Raw genomic sequence first — 24413 nt, forward strand, 5'->3', positions numbered from 1 at the left:
GTCCCAGCTGAGTGTCGGTGTGGCGCCAGGTTGACAGTGGCCCATATTCTGGTGCTCTCTCACACTTTGACTGCCCAGCGACGAAATTTTGGGTTACCAGACTCGTTGCCGCTATTTTATCTGACAATGCCTCATCGGCAGATTTAGTTTTACGTTTTATTCGTGAGAGTGGGTTTTGTCATTTGATCTAAGTTTTAGTGCATGTCCTTTGTCTGTGTGTCCTCCATCCTAGTGTTTCTAGGGTGGAAGTTTTAATGTGTTGCAGAGTGGCTGGCTTCTCCTTTTTTACTCTCACGGTCAGCCAGCCGTGGTAATCTGCTTTATTGTTTTAATCTCTTCATCCTGTTTCTTGCGTTTCTGTGGTTTTTGCGTCCCCTTCTGTCCATTTACAAGTCTGTTGCCCTTCATCGTCTTTGTGATTTTTTTCCTTTCATTCCGTTTTGATTTCTCAGTCTCGTTTGTTTTATTCTCACACTTGTGGCATTGTTTTATTTGGAACATGGGACTGATGACCTCGCAGTTTGGTCGCTTTCCCCCTCTTTTAAGCCATCCAACCAACCAACCAACCATGTGTACCGTTTACATGCCTCCATCATTTGATGTCACCAGGGCAGACCTTGTCCATCTTATTGGGCGGCTACCTCGGCCCTTTTTTGTTGCTGAGTGACTTAAACGTGCACCACCCCCTTTGGGGTTCCCCCAGAACCTACCCAAGAGGTGCCCTCTTGGTTGACCACCTTAATAAAGTTAAGCTCTTCTGTCTTAACACAGGAGACCCACATCATATTCAGACTCCTTTGCACGCCTATTCTCATTCGGACCTAGCCTTTTGCACTGCCCAGCTTGCCCATCGTCTTGAGTGGTCCTTTCTCTCCGACATATACTGAAGCGACCATTTTGTGCGTGCCATCCATTTGCTGACGCCTACCCCACCTGCATGCACAGCCAAATGGCAGCTTACTAAAACCTGATGGAGGCTTTACTCCTCCATGGCGACCTTCGATGAACAAGATTTCCCCAGTTGTGACGACCAGGTGGAATATCTTACAAATGTTATCCTTACCGCTGCAGAACATTCCATTCCTCGCACTTCCTCTTTACCATGCCATGTCCCGGTACCTTGGTAGACTGAGGCATGCCACGATGCAATTCTAGCACTTAGACGTATTCTCTGCGTTTTTAACTGTCATCCTGCGATGCAAACTGCATTCATTATAGGCAGATGTGTTCACAATGTAGTCACGTTCTTCAGGAAAGCAAAAAAAGCTCGCTAGTTTTCATTCACTAGTTCTTTTAACAGTTCCACTCGCTCTCCTGTCATGAGGGCCAACCTCTGACAGTTGTCTGGGATGAAGATCCATTCCCCAATTTCTGGCCTGATAGATGTCAGCGTGTCAGTGTGGACCCCATTGCTATCCGCAACACATTGGGCCGCCATTTTGCAGAGATTTCGAGTGTCTCCCACTATCACTGGACCTTTCTCCGTCAGAAATGAGCGGCGGAGGCTCTGGCGTACCTTTCTCTTTTCAGAATCGTCAGTGCTACAGTTCCAACTTTACTATGAGGGAGCTTCATTATGCTCTCACTTCATCCCAATCCTCTGCCCCAGGGCCAGATGCTATTTACATTTAGATGTTGCAGCACCTTTCTAGGTGACAGAACATAGGTGATAGAATGTATAATTCAGGCCCGGCTTGTATGGTGGCTTTTAACCATGTTGTCCCTTTGCCCATCCATGTCATGAATGGTTTACTGCGGAAGTCCGGAACTGTGGCTATATTTTTTGGTTTGAAGAAACGTACAACACATGCTGGAGGACTGGTATCCTCCATACTCTCTACACGTGGAGCTTCCATGGCTGCCTGCCCCGTTTCCTTCAGGCATGTTTAAAAATTGAGTTTTCAAGGTAAGTGTGGTTTCTGCCTTGTTAGACCCCTTTATACAGCAAAACGGGTTGCCCCAGGGTTCCATCCTGAGTGTCATTCTCATTGGTATCAGTATTAACCCTATAAAGGCCTGTCTCCCGCTGGGCAACTATGTCTCTCTTTTTGCTGACGATTTCGCCATCTGTTGCAGTTCTCCATGGACTTGTCTCATTGAGCAGCATCAGTTGTCTTTACTCGTGGAGCATCGCCAGTGACGGATAAAAGTGTTTGTATGAAGTTCTGGTAGGACAATTGGTTTTTTCCACTGCCTTTACATCTTGCGTCTGTTGCTCTTCTATTCATTGAATTTACGAAATACCTTGAAGCTCATGCTCAATAGGAAACTTTCTTGGTCCTCCCACGTGTCTTACCTGGCAGCCCGCTTTGTGTGGCCCCTCAATGTTCCTGGGGTGCAGACTGAACCACCCTCCTCCATTTGTTTTGGTCTCTTGTCTGTTTGAAACTAGACTATGGGTGTTTCGTTTATGCATCTGCACGTCCATCCCTTTTACCCTGCCTCAATACTATCCACCATCGTAGCATCCATTTGGCCACTGGTGCATTTTACACTAGCCCCGCTGAGAGTTTGTATACAGAAGCTGTCGAACTACTGCTGGCCTACCACTGTGACTTTCTCCTCAGCGGATATGCATGCCATTTGTCTGCCATGCATGGTCATCCATCCTATGCCGCCTCCTTCGATGACTCCCTTGATCACCAGTATGGGGCGTGCATACCTCTTCTGTTACTTCCTGGAGTTCGCTTTCAGATGTTGCTCCAGCAGCTCAACTTCACACTCCCTGCAACTTTCCTGGTGGGTGTGAACCCATTACCATCTCGGCCTTCATTCACTTCCTAAGAACACTGCTTCAGCCTCACTCTATTGCCTTCAGTTTTATGATCTTCACACGGAACTTTGCGATAATACTTTTGTGTACACTGATGGCTCTATAACTGACTGTCGTGTTGGGTGTGCCTTTGTCAAAAGCATCGACGTTTTTCAGAACACTGCTCAGAATTTACAGCAGAACTCGTTGCCCTGTATGAGGCTACGCAGTACATCGGGTGTCAATTGCGTCATCTGCCCTCTCAGCGCCCTTCAAAGCCTCTGTGCACTGTACATCGTCCATCCCCTAGTGCAACACATCCAGGAAAGTTGTTACTTGCTCACTCTTGATGCAGCCACTGTGATTTTTAAATGGGTGCCAGGTCACGTCAGTCTGACAGCTGGTGCTGCTGCCTAGGCTGCAGTCCTTATACCTCAGCCTGCTACTTCATACATTCCTTCCGATGATCTCTGTTTTGCTGTCTGTAAGCAGGTGGTGTCACTTTGGCATCACCACTGGTCCTCCCTTCATGGGAACAAGCTCCAGGTTATTAAGCCTCTCCCAGTGGCTTGGACAACCTCCTCTCAGCCCTCTCTCGTGAGGAGATCATTTTAACTAGGTTACATATCGGGCACTGTCTTTTTAGCCATCGCTATTTGCTAAGTGATGTTCTCTCACTACTTTGTGCTCATTACGCTCAACCTTTGACTGTCAGTCATTTCCTGATGGAATGCTCTTTTTCTAACTACTTTCGTTCTCATTTATGTTTGCCGTGATGAGTTATGGGCCATTTTAGTGAATGACACATGGGCTGTCGACCGCGTTTTATTTCTTATCCTTTGTAGAAATATCGCGAAGGACATTTAATTTTTAGCTCTGGACCTCCAGTTCTCTATGGAGTATTTTATAGACCTTTCTCCGTGTCCCTGTTTTTAGCTGTCTTATCGTCCTTTTATTGAGATTGATGTGTAATCGTTTTTAACTCCTCTACTTGTCTTGTCAGTTTTGACATGGGCATGTATGACTAGTTGTTTTTGCGCCCTAAAAAAATAGTATAATGATGTCACATGCAGTCTTATCTATGCTGTTTGGTCACCATATTGTATAAGCTTTAAGTATCCTCCATCTTGATGATGTCACGGATCAAAGCCGATGAGGGGTGCTGCAGTTTTCAGTAATCCGCACTATTGCACTTCTTTCTCTATCATGATGGTATGTTTCACATGTCTTCGTATTTCAACAACACCTGTAATATCTCAAACACAAGTTATTTCAGTCATGGTCTCATAAACGTAAATGCCTTAATCAGTTGTATCATAATCAGGTCATAAAGCTTGTATGTCAGCACAGATTTCTTCTATTAACACGAAGTCCCAGTGTCCTTATTTGGGGGTCCTGTTTAGACATTGGTGTTATGAATAGAAAAAAATTTAAAAAGAAACATTAAAACTACAAGTTTGTATTTTAATTATCTAAGTAATAAGATTATTACCCCTTTGCTTTGCTTGCATAGACTATGTGGTCTGCACATATTTTTTGTTTTCCTTTAATCGAATTTTTATGTTGTTAACAAATTCCAACATCTTCTAAGCTTTTCACGCTAATTAAGGCCATAAAAGCATGGTCTTTTCCGACTGCAATTCTGCCCAAAAACACGATTGTGGTTTTTGTTAATCATGCCCTTTGCATTCTTGCAGTGTATTTCCATAGGAACTTTGACCTATATTTCTTTATATTTAACCGAGAAGTGAAATATCAGTTTTCACAGACTTGGTTTCAAAGATTTTTTAATGTAATGATATATTTTCTTAAATTTTTGTCCCATATTTCACCCCCTTAGAGGTTGAGTCTCCGAAAACAGCGAAAACTTTTTATTTCTAACAGAGAAGCCAAATGTAAACTTTTGTAGATTTAGCTTTGAAAATGATTTCACAATGAAATAATTTTACAAAAATTTTCAGCCTCTATCTCACTCCATAGGGGGTTGAATGTCTAAATACACTGAATCACACTTTTTTTTTATTTGTAAGTGAGAAGTTAAATACGAATTTGTGTAAAATGCTTTAGTAGTCCTTCAATAATTTATTTTCATAAAATTTTCACCCACTATTTTACCCTGTTAGTGGTTGAATTTCCAAAAATACACAAACACGAATTTTATTTCTGATTGACAAACCAAATGCCAAATTTCTTAATCCTACCTTCAAACTTGTCTTACAAGCGACAAATTTTCGAAAAGACCTTCATGTCCTATTTCACTCCCTTGCTTTAACGGCGGCATTTTAGGGTGGAAGTTTAACAAGGGGTTTTTCAAACGATGCTTACAGTATAAGCTCAATACCCTCTGCAGATTTAAAGTTTGTTTGTACTGGCCCCGACTACAGATCTTAACCTAATCAATCTCTCTCCCTCTGCCCCTCCTTCCCCCTCCCTTCCCCTCCCTCCCTCCTCCCTTCCCCTCCCTCCGTCTCCCCATCCCCTCCCCCCTCTCCCCATCCCCACCCCTTCCCCCTCCCCTCCCCCTGCCCCCTGCCCTCACCCTCCCCCCTCTCCTCACTTCCCCCCTTTCCTCCCCTCCCTCCTTTCCTCCCCTCCCTCCCCCTCTCTCTCTCCTCCCCCTTCATAGCACTGAATAGAATTTAAGAAATGGTTCCCAATTCCCAAATATTTAAAAATGGGCAATGGAGGGAACAATATATGTTTGATAAATAACAAGTATATAGTGTACAGAAAATAGAAGCAAACTAACAAATAATTGGTTCTATCCATAATGCTGTAGAAGAAAGACCTTAAATATGTGAAAAACTCTCAAAACAAGATTTCTCAGAATGTGACAGATTTAAATGAGTGGACTGTGGGTTAATCGATAATTAGTTGTACAACAGTGACCTCAGTTGAAATTTCTGAAGATGGAAAGTCGTTGTTGCTCCATGTAATTTGTCTGCTTCCATACACATAATCAGTACCTTTGGTGGCAGTATCTTTGGCCTCCAGTGCTCTCAGATTCAGTGGTTAGTAGGGGATGCCCAATGTGAGTGGCACAAGCTTGTCCTAGGCCACTGTGGTGTCGGTGCTTGGTACGTCTGTCAACTTGCTGTGCAGGCACGTGAAATGAGTAGAGCAGAGGAAGGATTGTATTGAATCTGGGTGGGGAAGAGTTATAATTTGTACAATGAGTATGTTTCTTTCCTGCAAGAAAAATATTAAGTGGCTGCTGTTGCTTTATAAAGGGTGAATAATGTAAATGTTTGCTTTTTAGGGTGAATGGTGTTTGATACACAGAAATTCAAGTAAAGGTAGTTTTCTACTTTTATTTGCTCTGTGGAGAATATCACATTTAATATTAAAGAGTGACTTTCAATCAGAGCATGTTCAGCAAAGGTGGAATATTTCATTTTGAGCCTCCAACTCCTTTCTTGTTCAGTTAGTCTAATAATTACAACTCTACAGTCTTAAGGGGACGTTGTACATGCAATTTGTTCAGGTTTGACATTTTATGTTTTGTACTCCATAATTTACTTCGGACTTGACATCTTGTTGAATCGGGTGTACTGCTGGTGGTCTGCGTTATTTGGACTTTCCTGAACACTTTGGTATATAGTACATTAAAATCAGACAATTGTGAGACCTTCAAATAATATTTTGAATGTTGACGTGTGACTGTCAAATTTCACGGCTACGCATATACTGCCACAGTTGAGCAGTGATATCTAGGGAACTATACAGTCTAGAAGGCTGTGAACTGCTTTGTTTTGTGCCTACTGTTACGTTTCAGAAGTTGGCATTACGAATAAACAAATCAGTTCTTTGTTTCTGATACTAGTTTTCGTTGAAAGTAGTGTGATTATTGGCTATTTTTGTAGTAAGATAACTTCTATTGCTTTTTATACATAAATTAAGTGACTATGCATAAAAGTAACTTCAAGAAATGCAAATTTTCGGGTAACAGATAGGTGAGACCTGCATTTTATTCTGAAGTACTTGAAAACACACATGCTAGCAGTGAAGGGAACAACAATGTTGCTTAAGTGGCCACCCCCCTAGTGCATCTAAAAGGAAAGTAGCTTTAGAAACAGGTGACAGTGGTAAAAGTAATGATATTATGGACAACGTCATTATTGATCTGCAAATCCTTTCTGAAACTGTCTGTTGCTGTCTTAGCGGTGGTGAAGTTAAACTTTACGAGGATATTTGAGCTAGAATAGGTGTTGTATCTAAATTAATAATTAAATGTCAGAAGTGCAAAAATGAAGAAGCATTTCATAGTTCATCAAAGTGTTCAGGTAATGAACTGTATGAAACTAATGGGAGACTGTTCTATGGCCTTAGATGCATTAGTAAAGGTGCAAGGGCTGGTGATGTTCTCTGCACTGTGTTGAATTTGCCAAAACCATCTTCTAGGCTTACGAAATATGTAACAGCAGTTGGGGGACTCTGTAAATACTGTGGCTGAATATTCAGTGGTTGTTGCTTCATCAGGAGCTGTTGAACAAAATGAGGGTGACACAGACATCAGCATTGCTGTGGCTGTGTCCTGCAAAAAGTGTGGGTTTAATTCTAAAAATTGTTTTACATCTGCAATAAGTATTGAAACTGGAAAAGTTTCGGATTTTGAAGTTCTCAGTAAGTACTGCCAAGGTTGTACAGTGACCAGAACAACAGATTACTTCATAAGCAGCAGTATATAAAAAATTATGATGGAACAATTGGAGGAATGGAGGTAAGAGGAGCAGTTAACATTTTCCAACGTTCACAGGAGGAGAGAGGTGTCAGATATGTGAATTACTTAGGTCATGGAGACAGCAAGGTTTTCATTGCAGTACAAAACAGTAAGCCATATGATGTTCCTGTACAAAAACTTGAGTGGGCCATTAGAGGTAACTGTGACAATTTAGAGAAGATGAAAAGAGCTGTGTGGAGCACTTTCTTTCATTGAATATCAACCGATGAAAAGCCATGTCATGCTTTGAGTCCACCTCCACCAAACACTTTGTGTAAGTATAAGCAAGAGCCAGCCGCGGTGGTCGTGCGGTTCTAGGCGCTGAAGTCCGGAACCGCGGGACTGCTACGGTCGCAGGTTCGAATCCTGCCTCGGGCATGGATGTGTGTGATGTCCTTAGGTTAGTTAGGTTTAAGTAGTTCTAAGTTCTAGGGGACTGATGACCTAAGATGTTAAGTCCCATAGTGCTTAGAGCCATTTAAACCATTTTTTTTTAATATAAGCAAGCCGAATTTTCTGGCACCCTGCATAAATTTACACATAAATATTCTCTTCCTTTGGGAGTGATGGAGACAATCAAAACTATTAACAGGGATTTGGAAAATCCTGAGCTACTAAAGAAGTGGTTACATGGGAAGATCCAGAATGTGAATGAGTCCTTCAGTAATGTTGTGTGGTGCTGTGCGCCTAAAAATGTATCTGTTAGCCTTATGACTCTAAAGTTATCAGTGTCTGATTCTGTAATAACTTTTAATGGTGGGAACTATGATAAACTTAAGGTTCTGGAGAAGTTAGGGGTAAGATTTGGACAGAACACAGCTAAAGGGCTGTGGGAACTGGATGAGCTTCATGTATGTGAAGCAGAGTTAGTTGCTCAGCAAATGACAAAAGAACCAATAAAGAAGAGGAGGTGGCAAGCAGTGGGCTGTTGTGACACTGAAGAAGACACAGACTATGGGCCACAGCAATTCTGGTGCATAAGAGACGCAGAAATTGAAGCCTGTATAAGAATTTGGAATAGAAAAATTTTTAAACTTCAATATCTCTTAACTACTTTTTTTGCAGTAAATGACCTGTTTTCTAAAACAGTACTGATCATAGAGATGTGAAATTTTCACAGCATGCCAAGTGTGAGATTCAACACATATGGAAGTAGAATAATTAAAATATCCTGAGTTGTTTTGTTTTTATATTCATTTATTTACAAAATTCTGTCAAAAAATTGAGTGTTAAAAAAGAAAAGATAGCATGCCCCACAATACAATTTCAGTAATAATTCTAGTTCAGTGTATCTAGAAAGGTGCATTTAATAATTGTGGAAAATTGTAAGTTGGTGTCTTAAAAATTTATCCAAAATAATGGGGTCAAAAACTCGATAATTTAACATTGGCTGCATACAACATACATTGTCGCCTTAAGTAGTGTGATGATGGCCTAGAAAGCTGAGAGTTGGTTGATAGTGAAATAAAAATAAAGTATTTTTGTGGAACATCAGTACTGTGTGTTTCAGTTTTTAAACAAGAAAGTGTTGTTGAGTTTGAGAACATGCAATAATTCACAGAGAAAGGGTCCACTGTCAAAAATTCTGTGCAAATGAGGGTTTCATCATTGAGTCTTTGTCTTCCCCTCTCCACTTCTTTTTCAGTTTTTATGAATGTTTGGCCGCAACTATGTTATAAAGTAAATCATTTATTTTATGGAAAATGGGGTAATTGGGTACTTAATGAACTGGATGTAGTTGTGTTTATGTTTTTTCCATAACTTAAACTATAGTGGAGAGCTGTCAGTGGACTTGTGATTGCAGTGGCTCTTTCCATCTCCACAGCCTCAACCAGCTGACGAACTGATTGTAGAAGCAGATGGCTTACCACCTTATGGTCACCACCACATCTGGTGTGTCATCGACAGGGTGGCTGGCCCCTGTGTACACGTCACGCAAGCTGTTCTGCTGTGTCTGATCCTGCTGTGGGTTCTGGTGAGTGGGTAGTCCATTTGTCAACTTCTTTATTGTGTGTGTTGCATAAAGAATACGTGGCTGTCATGTGCATCTGATAATAGTCGAAACTACACTGTGCACTTGAACTCCACTAGGTGCTCTTAAGGAATATTTTCTGAATGTTTCACTATAAGGGACCTGTAACACTCTTACTGAGCAAGGTAGTGCAATGCGTAGCTCACTGGACCCACATTCAGGAGGATGATGGTTCTAACCCTCATCCAGTCATACTGATTTAGGTTTGCCGTGGGTTGCCTAAATTGCTTCAGGCAAATGCTGGGATGGTTCCCTTGAAAGGGCGTGGCTGATTTTGTTCCCTATCCTTCCCTATCCGATGGGACCAATGACCTTGCTGTTTGGTCCCATTCCTCAAATCTACAAACCCATAACTCTCTTTGCTTATTACAGAGTAATGCCATTTTATTTGATTCCTTAACCACACATATGTTGATACCTGTATTGCACTGAACACATCTGCATGACTGCAAATGTAGACACTATATGCTCTATAACTTCTTTGGAAATAAACTTGTTCCATTCACTTGAGGTACCTTCTGTTGGCAATAGTGATGCTCACTCCTCTATTTGCTCTCAAGCTTGCAATCAGTATTGCTTGGTTCTGTCTTGACTTTGTTTTTCTAGCAGTGGAAGTTGCATGTTAACAGTGATACTCTGCAATGTGGATAGGTTTTCTAGTGAATAATTTGTCAGTATGCACATTATATATGATGTGTGACCAAAAAGGCATGGAAATTTTTGTTTTTCTTAGAGTGTCTATATTAATTAATCAATAAACTTTGTCCCCTTCTCAGTAAACTCCCTCAGATACTATACAGGGTGATTCTAAAGTCACTATACATTTTGTACTTAAACAAATTTTATTAACCAACATGTAATGGCAGTGCAACTTATAATAGGACATAATTTCAGTACTTTTCAATGTGACAACCTTGCATGTCCATGCCCCCCCTCCCCCTCCCCCCTCTGCAGTGCTCCACTGTAAACCGAAAAACCTGCCCAAGCATATCTGGTGTAATCTCAGAAGCTTCAGCTCGAATCTGCTTTAAGTGTTCAGTGCTGCGGATCTTCACCTGGTATACCTTAGACTTGATAAACCCCCATGCAAAAAAGTCTAAGGGTGTCAAGTCAGGGGAGTGGGGTGCCTACATCTGTGGAGAGGCACGACCAATCCATCTGCTGGGAAATACTGGATTCAGATAATCCTGAACAACAAGGGCAAAATGGGGTGGTGCACCATCCTGTTGGAAAAAAAAAGAAAAAAAAACAGTATCCATAATCCCATCAGATATCAACTGGGGCTCCAAAATCTGTTACAACATATCTAGGTATGTGGTTCCAGTAAATATTTGTTCTGCGAAGAAGAGGGGTCCCTGCACTGTTGACCTCGTTATCCCTAACCACCCATTCACTTTTGCTGTGTCCCATTGCCACTCCTGCAGCACACTTGGTTGTTCGTCTGCCCAGATCCTGCAGTTGTGTCTGTTCACATGTCCACAAGTATGAAATGTAGCTTCATCACTGATCAAGACATTTTACATCAAATTAACATTTTCTACAGCTTGTAGCAGGTCATGACACATAGCTTGTCTGGCTGCGTAGTCCTCCGCTTCAAGCTTATGTGCGACTTGGATATGGTACACATGTTTGTGCAGCTTGTAATGAAGAAGTCTCCATACAGTGGTTTGAGGAATACCAAGCACCCTACTAAATCTCCTGGTAGACGCAGAAGTGCTACGTGTGATCACATCCTGCACACTTTGCACGGTGTCTGGTGTGTTATGGTCGGTTTCCTTGGACGCTCTTTATCTACAACACTACCAGTACGCTGGAATTTATTAACGAGGGTCTTGATGGCAAGTCTGGTAGGGCCTGTTTTCCAGAATCGACAGACAAAGTCTGTCCGCACCTGCTCATACGTCATTCCACAAAGACGAGTAGAAACAACAGCGATTTGTTCTTCTTTGGTTAGCATTCTGTCGTAGTACCTGCAAGAAACAAATATTCTGTTACTATGTCACTGAAATGTATAGTGACTTTAGAATCACCCTGTACATTTGTCCAGCACTTTTCCAATCTTGATATCCACCTGCGGGTCCAGGGGTTAGAATAGGCCCGAGCTATTCCTGCCTGTCGTAAGAGGTGACTATAAGGAGTCTCACATGTTTCAGCCTTTATGTGATGGGCCCCTGTAGGGTTTGACCTCCATTTTTCAAAATTTTCCCAAAGAGCGAACCAATTGGGGAAGGGCACCTTACATGGTGCATCGTGTCCATCATGCTTTGAGATCTTCAGCCCACTTTCGTGTTATTGCCTTGCAGTCCCAGCCATTCTCCATTTCTTGGGCAAGGACACCTTCCTGGATGCATTTTCCACCATGCACTATACAGTGGCACCTTCTGTGCCGGCGATGACTGTGGACTTCTTTGCACCTTATATCCAGCATGGTAACCAGTCTGTTGTGGTGGGGCCACTATGTACCCTGTTGGTTGTAGCCCCCTGACAACACAGGGATCGCTATGCTGATGTCTGCACCATTAACTCCCCACGTATGCCAAGAAGTAGATGCCCAGCTCCCTGAGACATTGGTCGCAGGTTCGAATCCTGCTGTGGGCATGGATGTGTGTGATGTTCTTAGGTTAGTTAAGTTTAAGTAGTTCTAAGTCTAGGGGACTGATGACCTCAGATGTTAAGTCACATAGTGGTCAGAGCCATTTGAACCTGAGGCATTGGGACCCCCAGCAATGGCCATCCAGCCAGGTGGCCTTTCCTGTGTCTGGGTGGCACCCGTCGGGAGAGCCCCTGGTTGGAGTGGGTGACATTATGGCAGATGACACACCGTGAGACTTAGTACGTTATCTCTTGCTGGTGGTGTGCCACCAGCAGTCTCTAAGCAGGCAGAGTCTACCTTCAATGCTAAGAAACATGACCCCAAGTCATTCCCCTCCCTTGCCACACCATGGGAGGAATCTATCATATCCATGAAGCCTCACTTTTTTGTGGAACATACATTTGGAGGACAAGTTTGGGGAGGTGGAGGGCTTGTCCAGAATGCACTCAGGGTCAGTTTCAATAAAAACAATATCCTCTACCCAGTGACAGGCATTACTCACTTGTGGCAAGTTGGGGAATGTTTCTGTTACCATCACACCTCATAATATTTTAAATATGGTTCAGGGTATTATATTCTACAGGGACCTTCTTTTGGGGTCTGATGACTAGCAGCGCACCACTTTAGAGTGGTGAGGTGTTCATTTTGTCCGGTGACTCCATCAGGGTCTGAGTAATAACCGGGTTGCCTCTGCTGCCTTCATCTTGGCCTTCGAGGCTGACCATTTCCTGATAAGGTCAAGCTGATGGTCTACTATGTCAAGCCATATCCCCCCCCCCCCCCCGCCCCCCAATGCAGTGCTTTAAGTTCTGGAAGTTTGGCTATGTGTCTTACAACGGTACTTGCAGCCCAACCTGTCGAGATTGTGGACGTCCATTGCATCCCAATACTCCATGTGCCTCAGCCTCCCATCTGTGTCAGCTGTGGAGAGCATCATTCACCTTGCTCGCCAGAGTGCAGGATTTTACATAAAGAGAGAAAAATCACAGATTATAAGACCCTGGACTGACTGACCTGCACTGAGGCTAAGAGGAAAATTAGGCACCTACATCCTGTGGCTATGTCCTCCTCATATGCCACCGCTACAAGAACAGTTGTCGCCCCATCAGTTCCTTGAATTCCTGTCGCCTCTTAGAACTGGGAGACTACACCTGCTCCCTTGGTGGTGGTGGTGGTGGTGGTGGTGGTGGTGGTGGTGGTGGTGGTGGGGGGGGGGGGGGCACTTCCCTCCCTATTGCTCCTGTGGCACCTACTTTGGGACCAACATGCCCCAACCATCGGGGATTTCAGTCTGCACTTCTGAACCAGAGAGGCGTAAGGCGTCTTCAGATCCTCTCGTTAGGAAGGGGTCCCTTGGGTCACTCCCTTCCCAGGTTTCTGCCCGTGGGAAAGATGACGCCCGCCAATGGCTGAATAAACCCAAAAAGAGCTGGTCACAGTGCTTCACACTCATCCTCAGTTCTGGAGACAGATTCAGTGAAGTCCTCCCAGCCAGGCAAACCCAAGGAAAAATCGAAAAAGATGATGACTAAGAACAAGAAACTTACTGTGGCAGCCACACCACCTCTGTGTACAAGCTGTGTCTGAGGATGGGATGGAGATTCTGGCATCCGCTGAGGACCTAGATCTTGCCAGACCTTCAGACACGATGGATATAGACTGCTCAGGCAATAAATCGGTGGCAGCAGGTGACTCTGAGGCGTAAACTGCCTCATTGAATGTTCCATGCCTTCCCAGTCTCACGATGATGTCATCCTCCAGTGGAATTGCGGCAGTTTTTTCCACTGCTTGGCTAAGCTACGGCAACTATTACGCTTTACACCTGCTTTCTGCATTGTCCTCCAGGAAATCTGATCCCTGGCAATGTGAAACCCCTGACCTCCATGGCTATAAGATATATTAAGGGACCATAGCGACTATAATCGGGTGTCAGGTGGACTTTGCGTTTATGTCGTAAACTCAGTGTGTAGTGAAACTGTGCCCTTTCAAACCCCTGTTGAAGCTGTGGCTGTCACAATACGGATGATGCAGGAAATACCTGTCTGCAATGTATATCTTCCTCCAGATGGTGCAGTGCCCCTGAATGTATTAGCAGCACAGATTGATCAACTCCCTAAACCTTTCGTACTTTTGGGAGATTTCAACAACCATAACTCCCTTGTGGAGTGACACCATTCTTGCCGAGGCAGAGATGTCGAAACTTTACTGTGTCAGTTCGACCTCTGCCTGTTAAATACTGGGGCCATCACTCATTTCATTGTCACTCGTGATAGTTACTTGGCCATTGATTTATCAATTTGCAGCCCAGGACTTCTCCCATCTATCCACTGGAAAGCACATGATGACCTGTGTGGTAGTGACCACTTCCCCATCTTCCTGTCACTGCCCTGGCCTCAGGCCCATGGACACCTACCCAGATGGGCTTCAAACAAAGCGGACTAGGAAACTTTCACCTCTGATGTCACTGGTGACTCTGCCCCACATGGTAACATCGATGTGATGGTTGAGCAGGTGACTACCACAATAGTTTCTGCGGCAGAAAATGCCATCCCTAGCTCTTTAGGGTGACCCCGCCGAAAGACAGTCCCTTGGTGGTCGCTGGATGTCATTAAGGCAATTACAGAGCATTGGCGAGCTCTACAGCGACATAGGTGACGCCCTTGCCTAGAGTATCTTATAGAATTTAAGCGGCTCTGTGCCCGTGTATGCCAGCTTATAAAACGACGTAAACAGGAGTGTTGGGAGAGGTATGTGTCGACCATTGGCTGCCATACATCACCTCCCCAAGTCTGAACTAACACCCAACAGGTGTCCTGGGTGTTTTCATCAATGGCGTGCAACACAAACGCGATAGCCGAGCACTTTGCTGAGCACTATGCTCGAGGCTTAAATGGCGGATGGAAAGGAAAGTCCTCTCGTTCACTACACGCCACAGTGAACCCTATAATGGCCCATTTATGGAGCGACAGATCGTCAGCGCAGTTGCACATTGCCCCAACACAGCTCCTGGGCCGGATCGGATCCACAGTCAGATGGTTAAACATCTCTTGTCTGGCTACAGGCGCCATCTCCTCGTCATCTTCAACCAATCTGGTGTGATGGCGTCTTCCTATCGCAGTGGCAGGACAGCACCATCATTCCGGTGCCCAAACCCAGTAAAAACCCGCTTTATGTGGATAGCTATCAGCCTCTGCAAGGTTGTTTGTAAGCTGCTGGAATGCATGGTGTGTTGGCAGTTGGGTTGGATCCTGGAGTCACGTGGCCTACAGCGTTTTTTGACTTACAAAAAGCATATGACACCATCTGGCGACATCATATCCTTTCCACATTACATGAGTGGAGTCTCCGACACCCGTTCTCGATATTTATCCATAATTTCCTGTTGCTTCGTACTTTGTGTCCAAGTTGGTGCCTCCCATAGTTTGCCCCATATGCAGGAGAATAGGTCCCTGCAGGGCTCTGTATTGAGTGTATCACTATTTTTAGTGCCCATTAATGGTCTAGCAGCAGCTGTTGGGCCATCCGTCTCACCCTCTCTGAATGCAGGCAACTTCGGCATTTCATACTGCTTCAACACTATTGGTGTTGCTGAACGGCGCCTACAGGGACCAATCCACACAGTGCAGACATGGGCTCTAGCCCACAGTTTCCAGTTTTTGGCCGCAAAGTCGTGTGTTGTGCACTTCTGTCGGCATCGTATCATTCGTCCTGAACCAGAACTTCACCTTAATGATGATCCATTCACTGTAGTGGACACATATCGATTCTCAGGACTGGTTTTCGACACCCGATTGACTTGGCTACCTCACCTTCATCAGCTTAAGCGGAAGTGCTGGCAGCATCTCAATGCCCTCCGCTGCCTGAGCAACACTTAACTGGAGTGCAGATTGCTCTACTCTGCTGCAGCTCTACAAAGCCCTTGTTCAATCCCACCTTGACTATGGGAGTCTGGTTTATGGTTCGGCCACACACTCAGCATTGCATGTACTTGACCCAGTGCACCACTGTGGCATTCGCCTAGCGACGGGAGCTTTTAGAACGAGTCCAGTGACCAGTGTGCTGGTGGAGGCCGGAGTCCCTTCATTGCACATCCAATGTGCACAACTGCTCACCAGTTATGTTGCACACATTCATAGTTCTCCTGAGCATGTGAATTACCATCTCCTTTTTCCACCCACGGCAGTTCATCCCCTGGATTGCCAGCTGAGGTCAGGGCTAATGATTGCGGGTCGCATGCGATCCCTTCTGTCTGAACTGGAGTCCTTCCCTTTACCACCTCCCATCTAGGTCCATCCAGATACACCTCCGTGGTTGTACACCTAGGCTGCAGATTTGTCTGGACCTTTCACATACCCCTAAGGACGCCGTTACTCCAGCCACTCTCTGCTGTCACTTCCTCTCGATTCTTGACGTGTTCCGGGGCTTTGAAGTGGTTTACACTGACTGCTCACTGGGTGATGGTCATGTTGGCTTCACCTACGACCACAGAGGCCTTTTTTAACAGCATTCTTTGCCCAATGGCTGCAGTGTATTCATTGCAGAGCTGGTGCCCATCTCTCGTGCACTTCAGTACATCCGTTCATACCCCGAGGAATCGTTTCTTCTGTGTACTGAATACTTGAGGAGCCTACAAGCTATTGAGCAGTGCTACCCTCGCCATCCTTTGTTAGCACCCATCCAGGAGTCCATCTATGCCCTGGATGGGTCCCGTTGTTCAGTGGTGTTTGTGTGGACTCCAGAACACGTCGTCATCTGATGCAACAAACTTGCCGACTGACTGGCCAAACAGGCTACGCGGAAACTGCTTCTGGAGATGGGCATCTCTGAACCTGACCTGTGTTCTGACTTACACTATAGGTTTTTCGGCTTTGGGAGACAGAGAATGGCATAACAGTACACACAACAAACTGCATGTCATTAAGGAGGATATGAATGTGTGGAAGTCTTCCATGCGGGCCTCTTGCAGAGAATCGGTTGTCCTCTGCCAGCTCTGCATTGGCTAAGCCTGGGCAACCCACTGTTACCTCCTGTGCCGTGAAGTTCCAGCTGAGTGTCGGTGTGGCGCCTGATAGACAGTGGCCCATATTCCGATGCACTGTCCCACTTTGATTGCCCAGCAACGAAATCTTGGGTTACCAGACTCGTTGTCGCTAATTTTATCTGGCAATGCCTCATCGGCTGATTTAGTTTTGCATTTTATTTGTGAGGGTGGGTTTTATCATTTGATCTAAGTTTTAGTGCATGTCCTTTGTCCCTCTGTGTCCTCCACCCTAGTGCTTCTAGGGTGGAGGTTTTAATGTGTTGCAGAGTGGCTGGCTTCTTTTTTATTGTGATGGTTACCCACCCATGCTAATCTGCTTTGTTGTTTTAATCTCATCATCCCGTTTCTTGCATTTCTGTGGTTTTTGTTTCCCATTTTGTCCATTTATATGTTTGTTGCCCTTCATCATTCTTGTGATTCTTCCTTTCATTCCGTTTTAAGTTGTCAGTCTCTTTTGTTTTATTCTCACACCTGTGGCATTGTTTTATTCAGAGCAGGGGATTGATGACCTCGTAGCTTGGTCACATTCCCCCCCCCCCCCCCCCCCCCACTTTTAATCCAACCAACCAATCTTGAAAGCGTTTCTGGAACTAACTTTTCATTATGGTGTACAGCTCCTTCTGCGATTCTGTTTGTAGCAAAATGACACCCCTCATTATTGTCCTCAGCCTCAGGAATAAAAAAAAGTGCAAGGGGCCATGTCTGGTGAATAAGGTGGCTGAGCCAACATAATAGTTTTGTTTTTTGCCAAAAAAAAAACCACAAACAAGCTTTGAAGTGTGAGTGGGAGTATTATTGTGATAAAATTTCCATGAGTGGTTTTTCCACAATTCTGATTGTTTTCTTCAGATTCCTTCCCACAAATGGCACGTAACTTCTGGATAGTATTCCGTATTGTCTATACAACCATAAGGCTCATGCTGCACTATCCCATTGTGATGAAAGAAAACAGCGATAAGAAACTTCACATGTGATCAAACCTGTCACTCTTTTTTTCCTCCTGTTCAGGCACTTTCCATTGAGATGATTGGGCCTTGGCTTAAACGTCATATTCATGTACTTATGTTTTGTTACCTGTATAGCCTTATTTAGAAATTCTGGATCATTGTCGACTACATTCAGCAATTTCTGTGCTATATCTGCACACAGGCATTTTTGGTTGAAATTCCACAATTTTGGAACCAACCTTGCTGCTTCATGTTTCATATCCAAAATATCTGAAAAAACTGAACCAATGCTGGTATCATCAGCAACCTCTGATGGTGATTTTCCAGAACCATTTTCCTTACATCTTCCACACTGTCGTATGTTCTATTGCATCCAGGGCAATTGTCATCTTCAGTGTCTTCTCGACCCTCTTTGAAACATTTATACCACTTACAAACTGTTGTCTTAGAGTAAATTTGCTGAGCACTCTGAAACATGTATAACCTTTTCAGCTGTGAACGATAAACTAAATATTCAAAACAGCTGAACTGCAAACATGCATCACGAACATGTGTATGAGCAAGATTAAAATAATTTTAAAATAGATGTATAAAAATTGCAAAATTAAATTCCTGATACCTTTTGGCCAGACCTTGTATGAGTTCACTGAATGTAACATTTGAGCGTGATAAGAAAACATGACTGACATCTTTCCGCAGTTACAGAAATCGCATCACATAAGTTTTACCTTGTGTGAGGGTTGTTGTGGTACTGTTTTTTGTCCTACTTTTTGGAACAGATGCAGTACTTTGCAGTGTGTGGATGCGAAGTTGTACTGCAATGAATGAACTGTCCAGACACTATCACACACGCCTTAAGACCCAATGTAAAATTTTAAGTGTTCAGTGGAATTGCTATTTCAAAAATAACCCCGACTCTAACATGGAATCCTACTGAATGTCTATTTTTTCTAAATCAAATAATAATAATAATAATAATAATAATAATAATAATAATAATAATAATAATAATAATAATAATAATAATAATAATAATAATTCCCCTGGAGGCCCGGGAAAAGAATAGGCCTCTGGTATGTTCTGCCAGTCGTAAAAGGCGACGAAAAGAACAAACCACTAAGAGGGCTAACCCCCCTTTTAGTGTGATTAGTTGGTTCAGAACAGAACTAAAGAAGCCTCAGACAAGCGCCGTCATGGTCGGGGACGACGCTTGAACCCTATGCCTGCCCACAATGGTAACGACACTGCTAGATACACGGAAAATGATTTAAATCCAAGTAGAAGTGTTTTGCAGTATATGCTTCCTGCAACCACCCTAGAAGGAAAACAAAGACAGAGGATGAGATGGTCAGATGAAATTAACCAACACCTCATGTTCTGTTATTACCAAGCAACAAACTTAGGGACCAACACAATTGGATACAGATCACAAGTATACACAAAATTTATTACCAGGTACCCAGAATTAAAATTTTTAACAGAACAACGATTAGCTGATCAGATCTGTGTAATAATCAAAAATAACAGGATACCTCAGTCAGAATTAGAAAACATCAAACAACAAGTACAACAAATACTGGAACAAAATAATGTGCAATCAGAAGAAGAAGAAAATACAGTAATGGACTCCAACATCCCAGACCAAACAAACAAAGAACACCACGCATCAATTAAACAATCAGAGGAAAACGAAATCTTAAGACAGCCACCAGAACAAGCACAAATAGAGCACGAAGTGACACACATGTTAGATATAGAAGAAACATTTCAGCTGACATATATAGAATACAAAGACACAAATACAGACATTAGACCATTCTTGCATAGACCACCAAATAACCCACAAGTCGAAACAACAACAATAACAATCAACACAATCATACACAACAAAATAAATGAAAATACAACTATGGAAGAATTACAACCACTGGTTTATATAGGAGCACTCACTACACTAAATATACACACTAGGCAGAGATCAGAACAAACCAACACACAGAAGAAACCCACAAAACCAGCATGGCAACACAGGCTACAGATCAGAATAGAAAAACTGAGAAAAGACATCGGACAGCTAACACAATTTATAAGAAATGAAATATCAGACAAAAAACGAAAAAGGTTGGGTAAAATCTCACAACAAGAAGCGATAGAGCAATTAGACAAAAAGAAACAGAAATTACAAGCATTGGCCAAATGACTTAGAAGATACAAAAAAATGTGAAAATAGAAGGAAACAAAACCAAATATTCAACACAAACCAAAAGAAATTTTACCAGACATTAGATAACACACACATTAAAATAGACAACCCACCAAACATAACAGACATGGAACACTTCTGGAGCAACATATGGTCAAACCCGATACAACATAACAGGCATGCATGGTTGATACAAGCAGCAACAGACACATACAAGATGATACCACAAATGCCTGAAGTGATAATTTTGCAACATGAAGTTACCCAATCAATTAATTCTACGCACAATTGGAAAGCCCCTGGAAAAGATAAAATAGCAAATTTCTGGCTAAAGAAGTTCACCTCAACACATTCACATCTAACTAAATTATTTAACAGTTACATTGCAGACCCATACACATTCCCTGATACACATGGAATAACTTATCTGAAACCTAAAGATCGAGAAGACACAGCAAACCCAGCAAAATATCGCCCCATAACATGCTTACCAAAATATACAAACTATTAACTTCAGTCATTACACAGAAATTAATGACACATACAACACAGAACAAAATTATAAGTGAAGAACAAAAAGGCTGTTGCAAAGGAGCAGGAGGATGTAAAGAGCAACTGATAATAGATGCAGAGGTGACATATCAAGCTAAAACTAAACAAAGGTTGCTACACTACGCATACATTGATTACCAAAAAGCTTTTGATAGTGTACCCTACTCGTGGTTACTACAAATATTGGAAATATACAAAGTAGGTCCTAAATTGATACAGTTACTAAACATAGTAATGAAAAATTGGAAAACCACACTTAATATCCAAACAAATTCAAATAATATCACATCACAGCCAATACAGATTAAGTGTGGAATATACCAAGGAGACTCATTAAGTCCTTTCTGGTTCTGCCTTGCTCTGAATCCACTATCCAACATGCTAAATAATATAAATTATGGATACAATATTACTGGAACATACCAACACAAAATCACACATTTGCTATAGATGGATGATCTAAAACTACTGGCAGCATATTTAAATATGTCTGCTTGTGTCTGTATGTGTGAATGGATATGTGTGTGTGTGTGTGTGTGTGCGAGTGTATACCTGTCCTTTTTTCCCCCTAAGGTAAGTCTTTCCGCTCCCGGGATTGGAATGACTCCTTACCCTCACCCTTAAAACCCACTTCCTTCCGTCTTTCCCTCTCCTTCCCTCTTTCCTGATGAGGCAACAGTTTGTTGCGAAAGCTTGAATTTTGTGTGTGTGTTTGTGTTTGTTTGTGTGTCTATCGACCTGCCAGCGCTTTCGTTCGGTAAGTCACCTCATCTTTGTTTTTATATATAATTTTTCCCACGTGGAATGTTTCCCTCTATTATATTAATAATATACTTTGTATGACATACAATTAAAATCAAATTTGTGTTTTATTATATTAAAAGCAATGACATAGCAAAAGTCTCAGTGTCATGACTGTTGGAAAAAGTGATTGTAATAAAAGTATAAGGGAGAGCACACTTAGTCACTAACACGAATGCAAGCCATCAAATGTTCGTTACTCCAGTGGTTGACTGAATAATAAATGAAAAAGATACCATCACTGAAACAGGTATTAAGGTTACTGTGGCAACTGTACCTCCCCTTTGCAAACATCAACACCCACCTATCAACAGTGCTGATGCAGACTCTCACCAGTCTGCTGTGGTGATAGTTTAACCATGTTTGATCGCATGTAAAGAACCAGAATCTTGCTTGTTAGGTCTTGGGCACTATGAAGTCCTATCCACCATCTGAACTTGAGAGTCCCTGATGTATTACATGAGCTACCTTTCACCTTTCACATCCAAACCGTGCGTCCTTCTCCATGTGTCCTTGCTCCTGACTTTGCCGTTTTCACCATTCCAGCCACAACTGACACTTGGGAAAATGTTAGTGTTTTCTGCCAATAGAGGGAAAACTGCCATGTTTAATAAATTCTCACCACAGAATGTCTCCAGACACAGGCCAGCCAGACCAAATATTCCTCACCAGTTTGCTCCAGAAATTCCTGTTGGATGTCAGTAGATGGTGGGTGAATCAGAGCATTATTTACACATTTCTGAATTACTGGAAGCCTGAAGAACATGATGGGAACTCAGCAAAACTTCTCCTCTCACCATGTGGGCCCAGATATTTCAAGATGTGGGATTTTTAACCATAAATTATTAGGTGGCAGCCAGCACTTAAGACTATCACCCTCAGCCTTCTACAGAGCCGAACCACAGTGAGTACCGCGAACCTCGTCTTAGCTCAATTGACAGAGGAGTTTGATGATGCCTCTCAGGTAGCTCCTTTGCATGCATAAGCTGGAACTAAGCCATTGAATGCCATATGGTTTCCCTTATCACTTTCAGAGTTCCACGTGAACTAAGCAGTTCTTGTGCATTCATAGAACTAAAAGCCTTGGCTGACAACTACTACTGTTTTACAAAATACATTGCCCAGCATGAAATGACATCATGAGACTTTCAGCATGATGAAACTAAAGTGTCTTGCCCATTGCCATGACAAGGAGCAGGTTAGTTTAGCATATACAATAAATGGTAGGAGGCAGTGCAGACGTCTTGTAATCTTCCACAGTAAGGAAGGCTGTTTTTTTTATTGAAGCAGTTGCCCATATCTTGGCAAAGAAACTGAACGAGGTTTTTAGTTATAGACTTTGATGAGCTCTTTGATTTGCTTTTCCTGTTCATTTGTGTACAGGTTAAATCTCTTATGTGTCACACATGCTTAAACATTGTCTTACAGAAAAGGGTAACAACTGTTAATACATCTGTGCCCACAAAGACCCCTAATGCAATGTTTTTATGCATGACAAATTTTTAATAATTTATTCATGTCTGTTTAAATTAACAGTATCTGCGCTAAATAATAAAGCAAATAAGTGTAGTGCTGGATGTTATCACAGAGGAGGACAAAGTGGTGTTACTTTCAACAAAAATTAATTTAAAAAAGATAAAAGTTGTAGATCAATGTCTGTTTATCAGTGGTTTGTTTTAGCAAGCTAACTCAATAAGACAGTGTAGTGGGAAGTAATTCAACACAAAAAATCTTGTTGATAGAACTTTTATTTGTTTTAATCTAAATTTCAGCCTCAGGTCCCTCAGGTAATAAACCTGCGGCTGACACATACACACTAGGTTCAGATTATCTGGGTGAATGTGGACCCATGGCTGCGCAGATAACCTAAACAACATGGATAATCTGAAACACACATTTTTACCACAAATGACAGCATGTTGCACTTTCAAAACATGCTACATGTCATATTTGGACATTCACTGCTTTACTTGCACATTATTCGCCGAACACTGACACTGTATTTACAAAGTAACACAGATAACCAAAACAACATGGATAATCTGAAATACACATTTTTACCACAAATGAAAGCATGTTGCACTTTCAAAACATGCTACATGTCATATTTGGACATTCACTGCTTCACTTGCACATTATTCGCCTTGCACTGACACCTTATTTACAAAGTAACATTCAAAACACATTGTATTGGTTACCAGTTGCTTTTAGTTCACTTTTGGGCTATAATAGAGCCATTTTTCGTGTTTTGGTTCCTAATTAACTTTTCTCTGGTGCCAGTTCACATTTCCTAGAAAGTCAAAACATCAGTGTAGTGATACCAATTTTGTCCTGGATACTCTGACAACAGATCAGTGGATTCCATTACATCAGTGTGTATGATATGGGTTCGTCAGTGATTGACTGTGTGCTTATCCCAAAGTTGTGATAAGGTTTTACTAGAATTCTTCCTTTAGCAACTTATTAACACTTTCTGATTTGTTGTTAGTCATTAGAGCAATAGATTTATATTTTTGTCATCTTCCTATCACATATCAACTGATTGCAACTCCAGTACCAACAAGAAATGTAATATAAATTAATACTCTTTGCCAATGCTTCATTTTAGAAGCCACAGCAGGATTGAGTCCTGTCAGTGGACAGAAAAATGCAATCAACAGTTCACTCCACCCAGCGATGTTTAACAGTATGCTTTCTTATCAACACAGAGCAATAAATCTGAAGGTAACCATTTCAGAGGGAAACAAATCATTTCCTTTTACTATTGATGTT

The 24413-nt window shown here is 42.4% G+C and overlaps 1 protein-coding gene across 4 annotated transcripts in view; it reads left to right on the forward strand.

The window, feature by feature from the left end:
• The window catches only part of LOC124553713, a 194263-nt gene that overhangs the window by 28333 nt on the left and 141517 nt on the right, over positions 1-24413 (forward strand). For all 4 annotated transcript variants that reach the window (XM_047127610.1, XM_047127611.1, XM_047127613.1 and 1 more), the window contains exon 2: positions 9298-9447. The gene's annotated coding sequence lies outside the window, so the exon portion shown is untranslated. The remainder of the gene's footprint in view (positions 1-9297; positions 9448-24413) is intronic.

Source organism: Schistocerca americana, chromosome 11, assembly GCF_021461395.2.
Source record: "Schistocerca americana isolate TAMUIC-IGC-003095 chromosome 11, iqSchAmer2.1, whole genome shotgun sequence".
NCBI classification, from domain to species: domain Eukaryota; kingdom Metazoa; phylum Arthropoda; class Insecta; order Orthoptera; family Acrididae; genus Schistocerca; species Schistocerca americana.